The sequence below is a fragment of the Ostrinia furnacalis genome, unplaced genomic scaffold (assembly GCF_004193835.3).
Source record: "Ostrinia furnacalis isolate ACB-3 unplaced genomic scaffold, ASM419383v2 OfSCF0069, whole genome shotgun sequence".
NCBI classification, from domain to species: domain Eukaryota; kingdom Metazoa; phylum Arthropoda; class Insecta; order Lepidoptera; family Crambidae; genus Ostrinia; species Ostrinia furnacalis.
This window is the reverse complement of record NW_021130308.1, coordinates 494,704-510,151: the sequence shown is the minus strand read 5'-3', so window position 1 is coordinate 510,151 and position 15,448 is coordinate 494,704. Positions and strand designations below refer to the sequence as shown.

The 15,448-nt window shown below is 36.6% G+C and overlaps 1 long non-coding RNA gene across 1 annotated transcript; it reads right to left on the bottom strand.

Annotated features, from left to right (window-relative positions):
• Window positions 1-12,697: 12,697 nt before the first annotated feature.
• On the bottom strand, window positions 12,698-13,448 carry LOC114349643 (uncharacterized). The gene is made up of 2 exons (XR_003655648.1): window positions 13,323-13,448; window positions 12,698-13,116 (listed from the first exon to the last, which is right to left on the bottom strand). It is a non-coding gene; the product is annotated as an uncharacterized LOC114349643 (long non-coding RNA).
• Window positions 13,449-15,448: the final 2,000 nt, after the last annotated feature.

Below are 15,448 nucleotides of genomic sequence, written 5' to 3'. Positions count from 1 at the left end.
GGCCCACACAAAATGAGATTCGAGAGCATTTGAGTGACAGTTTTGATTTCGAAGTCGCTTTACGGAGTGAAGAACCCTATAGAGGAATCAAAATTACAGCTGTAACTACACTCGACGTCAAATAAATCGCACCTCCCGCGACAAGCATCTTCGAACGTATGCATCCCCACTTCCCACCAATATTGGTACCATTTAAAAGCCTAGTTCTAACCTTCATTTCATTAAAGGAAAGGTTTTTACCCCAAAAATGTGTCTTTAGAAGGATCCAGAGTCACTTCTTCAAAAAATAGGTAGTTACGCTAGAGCCAACTTTAATGGCTATAAAACTGTTAAGTTGGGTTTAATTGCTATCCATCTGTTAAAGTGGACACGTGAAATCGTTATTTGGTTTAATAACCATAAAAATTGGTCTAATTGATCCCATAGGTGGGCCCAAAGTGAGGTATTTTTTCAAGTCACATTTATGGTATATGTTAATCATTTATTCAGAAATTAAATGTGTTTTTCTTTAAGGATATTTATTGGGCTTTCAAATAACACCAATATTGTTGGGGTACCATGATTGTATCAGAAGAAAATCGTTAAAGTTCGCGTCGCGGAAGGTGCGGTTTATTTGATGTTGAGTATATAACTTTTTCACGGCATTGATTTAGTACTTTGCTAAACTTTATTCAGCCACCCTTAACCCAGTCGCTCCATAGGCAATGTAGGTACTTAGTAAATTGGTCCATATTAGTCAATCTTGCCTTATCTTGTGGTAAACGACAAAATTGTCCTGTAAGCTTTTTTTTTAAACCTACGCAAATCCGCGGTCTAATAGCCTTTGTCTGATCTAACCCTTCATTATTTTACAATATCACGCGTTATTTTATAAACTGACGGAGATCACAATTTCACTTTGACTTAAACACATAGAAGGCTATTTTGACCGTGAAAAAGATTTCTCTTTTCAAAATATGCCTTCAAATTGTTCTCAACTCTGCAGTCGCCCTTTTGGTATCGCATGTTCCCCCGCGCTTTGCCGCTCTGGCGCTAACAAGCACACGCCTGCAACTTGTTAATAGATTTAAAACTTTTTCCATGGAGAAACTAGCTGTAAGGCTGTGACCACACGAGCTGTGTCTTTAGTTGTAGCGTGGCGTAGCGTAGGTACATTATATTATGTAGCGTGCAACGCTGTAATGTAGTCTTTGTAGCTAAAATGTAACGCATTGCGGGGAGCATGCTTCGTAGCGATATTAGAGTAAGTAGGTAACTCGTCAGTGACATACATAGTTTTGGTATGACAGAGTCTAGTCTACATTAAACAAAGCGCCATATTGGTTGTGCCGTTCTGTCTGAGTTTTTATACGTCTAATTAAAGTGGCACAAAAGCTCAGACACTCTAAAATGCTGGAGCACGGTCGAGCTTGTATTGATCTGCATGCACCGTTAAGTTTAAATTAAACTTTGCATGGCAAATTTTCAGTGAAGATGAAACAAAGTTAGGCTGAGTTGCACCATCTAACTTTAAGTTTAACAAACGTCAAAAATCTGTCAAACTCCATACAAAAAGCACCGGTTATTGTTATAGTTACGATAGTAAGTTGGTGTAACTCAGCCTTAGTGTAATTAATCTTGACCGACTGAAATACATACTTTGCGCTAATTAAATTTTATGTTGTGTATTTCAAAATGCTTACTGCAACGGATAATGCACGGTGGCTGATCGTGTAACCGTGGCTTTACTAACGCCATCGGCTCATGCCGTCCAAGCACGCGACCCCTGAAAAATATTACGCTGGTATCTCCGCACGCTTTATTTAAAGCTGTGACGTGTATTTATTTGTTGTGTGCTCTTTACTACTGGTTACGGTAAGATAATGAAAATAGAACAGAATTTTAGCCGACTAGAATGTAGGACAGAGTTTGTTGGCGCACGCTGTTTGTAAGCTGATACGTTTTGTAATGTTGGTAACTCACTGTGTACTGGAGAGTGGAGCTCTAAATCTCGGTGCATGTGAGGTCTTACCTGAAATTAGAAACAGAATTGTTGTTACAAAGTAGAAGAACTGAAGTGCTTAGAATTAACAAAAATTACTAATTTTATAAAACGGTAAAATTTTGTTTATTAGTAAGAGCAAAAGGATTCAAATACGATATTATTATGTGGTAGGTACCTACGCGCGTTAAAATATTTTGCATGTTTCACAACTCCAATATTTCCAAATGTCATTTCAGAGCGAACCGTTTTCTTCATTGAAAGTCTAATATTTAACCAATTTGGCAAACTATCACGCTTTATTTATTAAAGTTGCACAAAACAAATCCCAATTTTCACACCGAATATTTCCCCAAATTGAATCGAGCAACTCGCAGACACGCTCATCCCCTAATCCCACTTTACATTTAAAAGTTAGTCCTAGGGATTTTCCAGCTTTCTATTTGATCTATTTCCAGGTATCCCCTGGTGATTGAACATTGCAATCCCGGCGCTGACAAGGCGGCAGTTCTTTCAACGCTCGCGCATTGTGTTGGTCCTGTGTCAGTTTAATCTGGGACTGGTGAAATGTAAGAACTGCGGAAAAGAAAAATAATACACGATGTTTAAAGAAAGAATCAAAAGATTCAGAGAATGAAAAATCACTTTGTAACTTACGCCCGTATTCACATACATTACTATGAGGTTTCACAGTGCGCGTGGACGCACAGGGTGACATATGAATCAACCACAGAGCTCTATTCAACGCTGTGCGTTCGATTTGCTGCTTCACTTAAGCAAGCATCGTTTGTGAATACGGGCGTTATTCTTAGTGACTAGGATGAAATAGGTTAATAGTTAAATAAATATATTTATCCATAGCACGTTATTATCGGTTGTTATTCTATCCATGAGTCAGGTCATAGTTATACTTTTGGAGACTCATAAGTTCTGAAACCAGGGTTGTGTTATCGGTGGGACATCTCTAGTTCTCTCTACTTTATCTGTAGTTAGGATGAAACTAATAAATTAAAATTCATAAAATTCATAAAATTCATAAAATTCATTTATTTTGCAAATAGGCTTTAAAAAAGCGCTTTTACACGTCCCAATATTAACCCTACCACTGCTTCGGGACAATAAATGGGCCAGTGCTGAGAAGAAGCAGCGCAAGAAACTCAGTCACTATTGTCAGCCTTCTTTTCAAGGTTTTACAGTCTTTAAAATATACAAATTATAATCATAAGTNTAGGCTTTAAAAAAGAGCATTTACACGTCCCAATATTAACCCTACCACTGCTTCGGGACAATAAATGGGCCAGTGCTGAGAAGAAGCAGCGCAAGAAACTCAGTCACTATTGTCAGCCTTCTTTTCAAGGTTTTACAGTCTTTAAAATATACAAATTATAATCATAAGTATTGATGCGAGCTAGGTAGTTAAACATTCCAACATTTTTATCCTTTATATAATCATCAACTTTATAGTAGCCCTTTTTCATTAAGGTGCTTTTGATATGTGCTTTAAATTTAAGCCAAATTAGAGATTCTCAAGATTCCCAGGGAAGAGTTAAACAACTGTCATTGAACCCGCAACGTAATCAATTTTATCAAACAGAAGGAAACAGGACTTCAAAGTTAAGAAGTAAATTCCGGTATAGTAAGCTAATATGATCGTCATGCGTGAAGTTTCCGGTCCCAAGCCCTCGCCATATTTCATTTTCGCCAAGAGGTAGGGCGGGAATGCGTTGCGTGTCTAATCTCATGCACGCGTGTAAACGTCATCTCGAGTCATAATCAAACCCTTGCTGTATGAGTTTTATGACAGGTTTTCACGCGTCGCCGGTGACACAGTGAAAACGAATAAACAAGGACTAGTACGTGTTACGATACCGTTTTTGATCAATGTATAGTTTGGATTTGACATTTTTAGTCCCATCTACCTTGAAGCTGGCTAGGCTGCATTGTGGAATCTATTTGACAAGTTTATTTTACTGGCAGATTAAGAAAACCTCCTTTTAAATTTGTTTCTGGTAAATTAAAGAGGGTTAAGCTCCTGCAAGCAGATGAGATTATATGACCTAATGATGATGAAGGGCAGGCAAGTTTTTCTATAAGTTTGTCAAGCCGCGTTTTATTTATATCTTAGAATACATAATATGTGTCATATTTACGGATATTAAAGAGAACCTGCCGCACCCATCTTACTACGGCCACGTTCCTACCACGCGTACCGATACCGGTACAAATTTGCTAAAACATTTTTTATGCGAGTGGCGTGTTATAACTTTTTACTATGTATGTTATAGTATTTTTAGTGCGTGTGCTAGTACGTACCCGCATAAATGAAAGCTGAATTACAGTTTTACTGCTTACCACTTAGCTGTTGTTGATAAGTATTACATGGTTGTATTAACACATAGCACATTGTAAGTCGCATAACGCTAAAATAATGAGTGTTTTGTATTTATGATATTACTGTACTTAAGACTTCGTGGCTCAAAAGTAACTATATTTCTTGTGCTTAACTATTATAAAAATGTTGCTAAGCTCTCTATAGTGAATTAGAAAACAAAAATAAGTCCGAATTAGTATCGACAGAGCTGTTAACCTTATTCTGGGATAATTTTGCTTCGTCGGATATTTATTCTATGGTAATGCGATGGAGCCGCCATCTGCCGACACAATCGATACACTCACCTTTCCTTCTGGAACTGTGGGGTACTAAACGAAATGCTTGAATGGTTTGGATTCATTGGGAAACATTTAGTAGTTGCAGAATAAATAGTAAATGATTGGGACGCATTTGATACTTACAAAGTATCTTATTTCAATAACCTTAAGTACTCTACACACTTAACGGCCGAACCTGCTGAAATATTGACAGCTTGTTTATAACATTCGTTCAAATAAGTCTACTGACACTGAACGTCGATTTTAGGCAGATCAGCTTAAGCGGTGTGTTGAGAACTTTATAGTTAAGAAAATAGGTACTTTGTGTTTAGGATTCTCTGGAAAAATTGCAATTACTTAGTCCAACTAAATAAACATTCAAATCATCAAGACAAAACAATATTAAAACTGAATTCAATGTCACATGATCGAAGTTCAACCGTCTTTATTTGAGTTGCGCGGAGTTGGTTCAAAGGTATCAGTGCTTGCGTTTGACGAACTTTGCCAGTTTGTCGATGTTTAAAACGTGGGGCTTAGAGCCTACGCCGACTACTGCCTATTGCCTCTTTCGAACACGATCATTTACCAATTGCACTTGGTATTTCAATTTATACCTAGCCTTAAAATGTGTTTATGGTCCAATTTAATTTTGAACGTGACTATGTAACAGACAATTTAGTTTACAAAATCAAAATTTAATGCACATTTTCCACTTTAAAACTAATAACAGTAGTTCGAATCGCATCGCCGCTGGTCTTAGCTCGCGGGGTAACGGGACTAATAGTAATTTGTGCAATAAAAACGACAAATCTATATTATAATAAAAATTTATAATATTTAGTTCGTTAGTCTCGCTAAAACTCGAGAAAGGCTGGACCAAATGCTGATTTTGGTTTGAAATGATGGGAAACATGGGAAAAATTACGATTTGAATTCCACGCGTACGAAGTCGCCAGCACAGCAAACAACTGAATTGTTAAATATTATTATCATAATCATGTTTTTAAAACAAGACCACGCGAGTACTTATAATTGATTTAGCGAATGCAAACAAGGCGTGGAAACTATGAAATAGAATTAACCGCAGCGCTCCCATGTTCATACAAATTAAAATACTGCTCTTGCAATTTAACAGTAACTAATTGTTCCTAGTTAATTCTCCGCTAGATCATTTGTTGCGCTTAGTAGCAGCGCTCAGACGCTCTACTAATAATATACTAGACGCCATAAGGCGGAGATCACACTGATGGAAAAGGTACAGGTGAATTCAGGTGATAGAAAATTCATCCTTTTGAATAGGGAAATACGTATTGCGTAGGTGCAATTGATACGAGTAACTTTAATGTCAAAGGATTGAGGTTTAGTCAAAACATGTCTAATATATTAGAGTTTCTTAGATTTTATTCACTTGATTGTTTGAAGTTATTTCGAGCCAGACAACAACTTTTTTTTACAAATGAATAGGAGAAATGGGCAACTGGGCGTGTTGCTTCTGTAAAAAAGATGTCAGTTCCAAGATATATGGTTATGGATTTAAGAATCCTCATGATCTGAATGATTCAATTTTTATAGATTTCCTACCCCCTCCGGTTAAAACCACGTGTGTGTCGTGCAAGTTCTGTGCAGGCTTCTTATCACAATCACACCCGTAAAATACAACGTAGGTACTTACCTACCTCTGCTCTACGTTGGAGCTAGTTTTCCTAGAATATTTATTCACGTTATTTATTTATTTATTTATTAAGGTACAGCATAAGATTGCAATTCATGGCTTAAAAATAAAGTACATTGAACAGAGATTAACAATTAATTTGCACTCTGATTGTAGCTGAACACAACATTCGTTTTAGTCTAGCTTTGATTTAAGTGATACAGTTATCCTTAAGACCTTTTGATAGTGTGGACTCGCCTTAGTATCTCACATCGCGTCTAATACATCAAGTGGTGCGCGTTCATTTATCACGGTGCCGAAGCTTTTGAATATTTAGCCGTAAACGAGATGACGAGCGACTCACGTTGGCTTTACCTTGGCAATTTATACGCCTTACAATATCGCGAATTGTACAACTATACCTAAATCGCGAACTATGAGGTCGCTTAATAAGTTTTTATCATTGCTTAACAAGGCACACTTACATTAAAAACGACATTTATTTATGAGAAACTATCTCCGTATGTCCGTCTAGAATGTACTTTATGAAATCCTTGAAACCACAAATAATATCCAATCAAAGTATAAAAAAAATTTTAGATTTTACAATCGGAAAAAGTGTCTAGTGCAAAACCTAAATCCTTATTCAGACGAATTAAAACGAAGAACAAGTGATGTCATAGATTTTTTACTTCAATGGTAAAACATACCCAGAAACACTCCCAAAGTAGCTCTACCATCGAACCAGAATATCCTAACTTTTTCAGCTAATCCGGACAAATCCGGTTCAAGAGATGGGGGGGAAGTATGTGTATGTAGCAGCTTCTCCCCTAAATACATATTTCCCCAACGAAGTGATCGGACTAATCGTATGAGTACTATTAGAGGCCGGTAGATCTATTCTCATAAATAAAACACTGGATACTCATCTTTCACATTATATTGCCTTATTTTAGATACATTTCATCACTTAGCACAAAAGCGCGCGGAGTCGTCTCCGCGCGTCCCTCTCTTCTGACGTTTGATGCTCGTGTGACATTGACAAATCGTTAATGTCACTATGACAGCAGCTCATTGGCTATAACGATACCGCTATTTTAACGTTTTAGATTTTTCATAATTAACAGTACTTAAGCTGTCTTCTTATTGATTGATGACGAGTAATTAGATATTAATGTAGGTACGAGTAGCAATTAATTAAAGCCATAATTTTTAACAACTATATAAAAATTACATTACTAACTATGGAGTAAGATGGCGATGTACATACATATAAAATATGTCGGACACGTATGTTACACCCTAGTTGAACTCTGGCCTAAGTTGTCATTTAGTATGGAAATTACTTTTTATAAATAAGTGGGTTTATGTATATTTTATTTTTAAATAACTGTTTGAAATATAAAAACACTATAAGTATTATTCCCAACCTAATTAGCTATACATGCACCACACGCTCGTCCTTAGTGCAACCTACACAGTTTATTGCCTCATTTTACTACGCTTTACATAAAACATAATACCCACGATAAGGGCAAGACTAATTATTAGAGGCCAGTCTACAATAGTAGGTAGTCCTTGGAACTGCAATGGGCGGTGATATTGTAGCCTGTAAACCCTTACGCACGCGACCCATAACCATAGTGAACCTAGCACAGATTATAGACGGCATAAAAGCCACAAAGTTGCATCTTATTGTATTGCCATAAATGCGAATTTGCAACAAACAATTTAGTGTGGTGTGCGGTTCACTGTATACTGCAGCCTTGTCCTATGACCATAAGCTGGTTAAGCCAGAATTACCGTCAAATTGAGGGCGTCAATCAACTGCTATGTTAGTTAGGGTTAACATTCAACCATTGGACGCTTAACACGTTCACAGTCTAATGACTCCAAAGGAGTCACGTGTGTGTCGAAATTATACGCCTATGACTCCAGCTGGAGTCATATTCCATTAATAAACTCTACGGTGTATATTTCACAGTACGTTTGAATATAACTGCGAACATTGTCACAGACGTAGTTACATACCTGAGGCACTTAATCTTAGTTGGACGTACTAGTAAGTTTTTTATATAAAGGTATACAATTTGAAGTAATCTCAAGTCTGTAAACTGCCGAAAGGCTACACCTAAAAATAACAAGAAGACTTTATTACCCAAGCAGCAATTGAAAATAAAATATTTGCTCACGCCGCAAAGCAAAATGCATTCATTTTTGAGAGAGACGATTTTTTTAAGAAAATACTTCAAATAGCTTTGCGCTAGTTTCTAATGCTATCAAAAAGTAGGTAAGAATATTTTTATTTATTTCAAGTGTCACGATACTTTTGAACAAATTATGTGGAGCTAAACATTATTGATGGGCAATTCTTTCGTCGTAGCGCTACGAAAATCGTAGACATTGCTACGAATATTTTTATGCTACTGCATGCTATGCATGTCTGTGTATCTAAAACCGTGTTTATTTTATCTGACGTATTATGTCATGACGCATCATCAGTTTCATACATTATGAGACACGTCAGGAACCATCGCTTCTGATAACACGTTACACGACACGACACAATATTCTAGAGTATGACACCGATTCATTTCTGATGCGTCACGACACAAAACTTCAGACATTTATAACTCCGGCTTAAGCAGTATTTAAAAAAATAATCAACATGTTTTCACTGACCAAGTACAGTTGCATTAAGGTGCTATTTTCAGGAACTTTCGCAATTAAAACTTGAAGAAAGTAGTAAGACACGTAGAGACGCAATAGCTCACGCCTACACAGCGGCAACTAATGGCAACTCTTCCTTTTACAGCGGCAACTAATGGCAACTCCTCCTTTTACAGTATTCCTTTTGCAATTTAGTGCGGCAGTTTAAAAGCTTGACCCCAGATTGAGGGTACTTTTTATTCGGCTGGCCTAGGCGAAATTATGGACTGTAAAGGCGATTAAACGGATTCAAGCTACGTTCTTAATGAACGTTGGCGAAGACAGCTGTAGTTTAGGTAAAGTTTTGTGTAATGTTGTAACATGAAATATGGGCTGCATAAAATCGTGTTCTTTATTTTGCACAAAGATGCTGGAATAAACATGATCGTATAAGATGAGTTCCCTTGTATCTTGTACATAAATTCAGCCTATACTTTGATCTGAGTCTAAATGCTAGCTAGGAAACGATAATGGTAGGTAGCCTATTTCCTTGTCTAAGTTCATTCTTTAAAAATAATGTTAGGACACACTGTACTAAATATGATTGACTACTATAGAAATCTTAGTATGAGACGAACAGGTTGAGTTACTTTGGCATTTTAATTTCACTAATGAAATAAATTTAACTACAGAAAAAAGACCGTATTTAGATGATCTTAAGGGCATTGTTTATCAATTGTTACCAAATGAGGCTGAAGTGATAATTATCCAGGCAGCTCGCGTGTAGGCCTGCTGTAATGTCGGCGGCAAGCGATTGCATCTAAATAGCCGTAAGCGCACGCCCGGGCAAACCCGCGTGCAACGTTTATCATCGTCACGATACCGGTGTAGTAAAACCTGGTGCAGTAAGACCACTTTAGTTTCAGGTGAAAATAATGAAAAAGCTTAGTAAATAAACTGGGTATATTTAGATGATTTTTTAAGGAAATTGTGTATCAATTCAGCATTGTTGCATCTAACTAAATACTCGTAGCCGTAAGCGCACGCCCGGGCAAACCCGCGTGCAACGTTTATCATCGTCACGATAGTAGAGGCTGATGTAGTAAGACCACAAATAAAACACGCTGCAGGTCCACAAAAATACACTTCAATTTGCCACAAAGATGTTTCGTCACACTGTCGACATAGCACTGTTGTAACAAGCATATTATATTGAATGCGTAAATTCGTCCTATGCTTAGAGAAACTAAGTAGGTACCCGTATGTTTGCTTATTTGACACTAGAAATGTATAGTGTGGTTAATTTTCCTCACATAATCCTCTGTAGGCTAAGAAAGCAGATAAGTTTAAGAATACACATGTAAATGTATTTTCATGTCATTAGGTACTTTTTCGGTAGAGATCAAGATATCAAACTTCTTTGAATTTTAGTATAATTTAAATTGGAAAAGCTATCCTACCGTACGTACCCACAACATCGTGATACTGCGCAACAGAAATAGTTTGGTGTAAATAAGTAGGTAGCTGGATAGGAAGGTCAATCACTTACACCATTATTTTGGAACTAGCTCCTAGATCGCATCTAAATAGCTTCAAACGCTCTATAAGCTGCGTGCAAGGCTTATCGTAGAGGCGATAGCGAACATTCTACAATTTATTGGTTCTTTTTTTCGTATAAGACTGAATATAGCCCGTATCAGACTTTAAAGTCCCTTTGATCAAAAAGTGGGTATTTAGATTAGAACAATCATTGGCTTACTAATTCTATTTTTGAGTGTAGGTTTCTAATTTCATTTCGTTCTAGATTATAGGCCTATACAGGGTGTTAGGTAAATGGGTATATGAGCCGACACTAGCCCATGTTAACATGGTCATATAAATGGTATGGTGAAGTCAGAAAATTGATATCTTCATTTTAATTATTTTATTTTTCATTCAAATCGGATTTTATAAAATTTATTTTGTATGAAAATTAAAAAAATTAAAATGATGATATCAAATTTATGACTTCACCATACCATTTATATGCCCATGTTAACATGGGCTAGTGTCGGCTCATATACCCATTTACCTAAAACCCTGTATAAATAAAAATTATATTCTAGGTTTATTCTGTCAACATGAGATGCAATAGCGTTTGACTTAACCTAAAAGGACCAAACAGTTTAAACCTCTAATGCACATTTCTACGGCTAATCTAAGTTATCGACTGTACAACTATCAATTTATTTTTGTGAGTCTCCTACCTAAAAATATCTCCAACCGATAGGTACTTCTTAGAGGTCTAGAGGCAGACACAGTACCTAAGCTTAAAGTGAAAACGCACTATTCCCCCAACCGCGCCAAATGAATTTCACCTACCAATTTCTTCGGGCAATTCGACCGATTCAACGTTAATAGGGGAGCGATGTTGCTAAAAATTTCATATTTCAAAATTGTGTCTCTTATCTCCGTTAGCGCCTAGTCTGGCGATTCGAGGGTTTGATCCCTACACAATGCCAATATTTGTCATGAAATCTCTCTTTGCATCTTTGTTGTCAGGAGTTAATCAAGTCGTTACAAAGTACATAGTACTACTAGCAGTCGATATAATCAAACATTCAAATATAAAGTGCCATAAAAATTCACTTTACAGTCAAAATAAATTAATAAAAATTATCACGTCGTAAAACACCAATAAAACTCCACGTCAACACGCCCTCAAAAGAGATTTATTTATAACACAGAGTACATACACGTTAATGCAGATTAAACTTTGGTACTTAATGCGTGAACAACGATGTTTACTAAAAGAGTTAGTAGAAAAAGTAACAGAATCAATAGACAAGTTTCGTACCTACACATAGTCCGCGCAATTTTGCAAATCCAAACAACGGTGACACTCAAAGTCAATTTTCATTATATCTCATATCCATTTTTTTACTGTCCCGGATCTAATTAAATGCCCGTGCAATTTTCGTGCTTCCCTACTAACAGATGATGTTCGAAAACTATGGAATATCGATAATTTTTTCCTGATTAACAACAGGGAAGTATAGAATGGGAGAATCCAAATGTTCTTATACGAAAGTAGTAATTCTTACACTGTTTTTTCACCTAAGCAGGGTGAGACCGGCTTACCCCCAGTGCAGTGACCAGAATTAGCCCCACCCACCCCTTCAGGATGAAAGGGCATCCTTTACCCACCCAATCGCCCCGAATTACTAAGGAGATTACGTTGACTGACCAAACAGAATTTGGCCGCTTCTATTTTGAGACGGGGTCGATGGCCGAAAATTGTTTTTTTCAGCGAAATTCTGGGATGTAAGTAAACGTCCTTAGATGATCAATTTGATCAATTAATTGAGTGATCATCATCAATGAAAGAAATCTGTGTATAACATGAACAGCAGCAACAAGAAAAGATGCAGTAGCAAAATATAATTGTTAAAAATAAACATTTCATTTTGCGTTATCATAAATGCTCCTACATAGGTGTACAAATAAATAGACGAAGAAAGATGAAATTAATTCTTTCTGGCCACTTACCCTTAATTCACTAAAAAAAACAATATTGCATCACGTGTTAAAACAATCCAGCTAATAAAATATCTTTCAATTGACGCACAGCCCAATATTACCACATTGTATGGAGATCAATGAACATTAAGTAGGGGAAGGGGGGGCATAGTGGAGTACTTAACTTCAATCGAAAAAATAAAAAAAATTTACGAATTATTAACTATTTTGGCATAAAATAACTTTTTTTTATAGTCTATAATTTTCCGCTTTGCCCTTATCACAAGGGTAAAGTGGAATTGCACTTTGGGCAAAGTGAAAAAGGCACTTATTAAGCGTTTATCTACTCTATTTGAGCATTTTGCTAATGAGGTCAATTAAATGAAATAACATAAACAACTTATTTGGTAATTAGGAACTGTTTTAGGCCATAAAAAACCTTGTCCCTTACTACTGCAAGATCATATTTTTTTTGCTCCAGTTTTTTTGAAAAATACTGGACGAAACCTATCAATCTTCTTCGATGCATCACCAGATTTCAAATGACAATGAAGAGTTCCAATTAGGATACCATATTTTTTGATGCCGAACTAATCGTAGTAAGACTCGCTTCCTCCATCGCTCTTCTCATTTGATCTTCTGTCCATGAGCCTTGGTTCGTTTTACTTTTGTAATAATTATGAACCATCTGAAAAAACAAATTAAATATTTCTATGTGGGAGTCATTCCACTTTGCCCCCTTGTAATTTTTTCCACTTTGCCTTTTTGATAATAATTACAGTTTTCAATTGATAACTAAGAAAGTATTAAAATTTGTTTAATCTACAAAATGTCAAAGAAATCTATGATAAACAGATATTAGATTTAAATAATAAAAATACCATCACTACTCACTTTTCACAATAATATCCAGTCTCCAAAATCCTTGAATTTCGTAAGAAACTCACTCGATCTACATCGCGCAGTCATGTAGCCTGCTCGGTGGCGCTAGCCGGACTGATTTTGGTCAATGACCTTGGTCGGCCCTGTTACGGCTTACGTGAAGCACGAGTGCCGTTGAGTGAAAGAGTGTTGGTAAAATCAAATTTTTCGCTTTGCCCACCCCTTCCACTATGCCCCCCTCTCCCCTACCTATCTGATAAGCACGCGGTAAGCGGCCTCATCATTTAGCAACAAAGGGCTAAATAGCCTATCAATGTAAAACGCAGTGACAACAGGCTCATTCATGCGTTTGTCGTTTGGCTAAATACTGGATTCGATGGGATTATTATTTTGTTCTCTATTTTACTGTTGAGTCATTTTGATAAACAGAAAGGGTTGTGCTTCTGCAGTGAAAATGCCCGATGATGATGATTCCGTGTATTCCCATCTTCGAGATGTTGTAGATTTAGTCTCCATATCAGTAGTGAGATAGTGCTAAATATGTACACCCTTCTTGTTCGTCATCAATTACCCAAAATTATTAACTCTTAAAATTTTATTGTCTATTGTTCGTAACCATCGTTGCATTTTATTATTTTTTAATACCGTTCAAAACATTCATGTTCATAAAAGCAACGCGTAGATAAAAAGGCTTTGTAATAAAACTACGAATAAAATTTAAAAAGGTAGGTACAAAACTAACGCTTTGTGCATTTGAAAACGCTGTACTAACAATCAGTGTCTATGTTTTATTGAAGTGCTACGTGCTACCACTCGTTTTACATTTGCCAAATAGACAACAGGAAGAAAAAAAAAAGTTTATTTATACCAAATTGTTAATCATACTGTAGTTAACCTGCATGAATCAGTTTTTTTGAACGAAAAAAGCTAACAACATGTGTGTACAGCATCTAGGGTAAAACTTTAGAACATAGCGCTTGTGTTCACGTTGAAGCCACGCTAGAAAAGAGACTAACCGTTATCATTTTAAAACGCACAAGTACTAATATCAAGTCTGTGATTGATGAAAATTTACAGGATAAAAAATGAACAGATTTGGATCTGAGCTTGACTTTGAATGGACTTTACAGCGTCGTTCTAGAATAAGAACTGAGTTCTGAAATCTAGAGTCACTCTCAAGTCTTCTTCAAAACATTTAGGTACCGTTGTATACCGATTGAAACATAGATCATCATGTTTCCTCCATGCTGCCCAAACTTCGACCTATTCTGTATGTAATTCCAGCGCGAACTTCACAATTTATTGCGACGAAGTCGCAACAGAATGTGGGGGATAATACACGCTCCTTCTGCGGTAAGCTGTGTGACCTTTGACCTTTGCTGTAACACCGAGCTGAATTATGTAAAATACATGTTATAACGTTTTCATGAGTGGAATTGGTAATGTAATCAATAAATGTTTAGGCAAATGTGGTTCTATTTGCATAATGTCAATGATAGATCGCTTTATTATGATCTATAATAGTTCCAAATAGGTATAAGTTAAAAAACGTGAAATAGCTAAATTGAAAACGATTCACGTTGGAATATCAAGATAATATTGCAGATGTAATTCTGCTTCCATCTTTGTCATCGTCCGAACATTGTCCTAGCCTTATAGGATTAGATATCTTTAGGTGTTGGAAGCTGATTCAATACGACGCCTGTAGACATTGTTCCCAAAGATAAGGGTCAATGCATAGGTGCTATTTCAAATTTTAGAAAGACTCCACTTCGGCATCCGGACAAATCGGATTTGCGTTCAATTTTCCTAGACTTTCGGAAGCTTGCCGAATTCGCCCGAAGAAAACCCAACCCAAATACGAACGGAGGAAATTCTGCGATCCCCGCCCACGTAACTTAGAATTTGAAGAATTTAAATTTTCGCTGACTTGCAGAGATTGACCTAAATCGCTGCTCGTTTTTTTGTGGCATCGCACCCAATCATCGTTTTAAATCTCACTTTTCTGCGATAGTCAGCCAAATGTGGGCCTTTTTTTAATGGGAAACAATTTTTAGGCAAGGGTCTAGTTTATGATCTTTATCAGTTAACGTGCTGACGCGTCGCATCTTTCAGACGTTACCAAAATTAGTCACAAC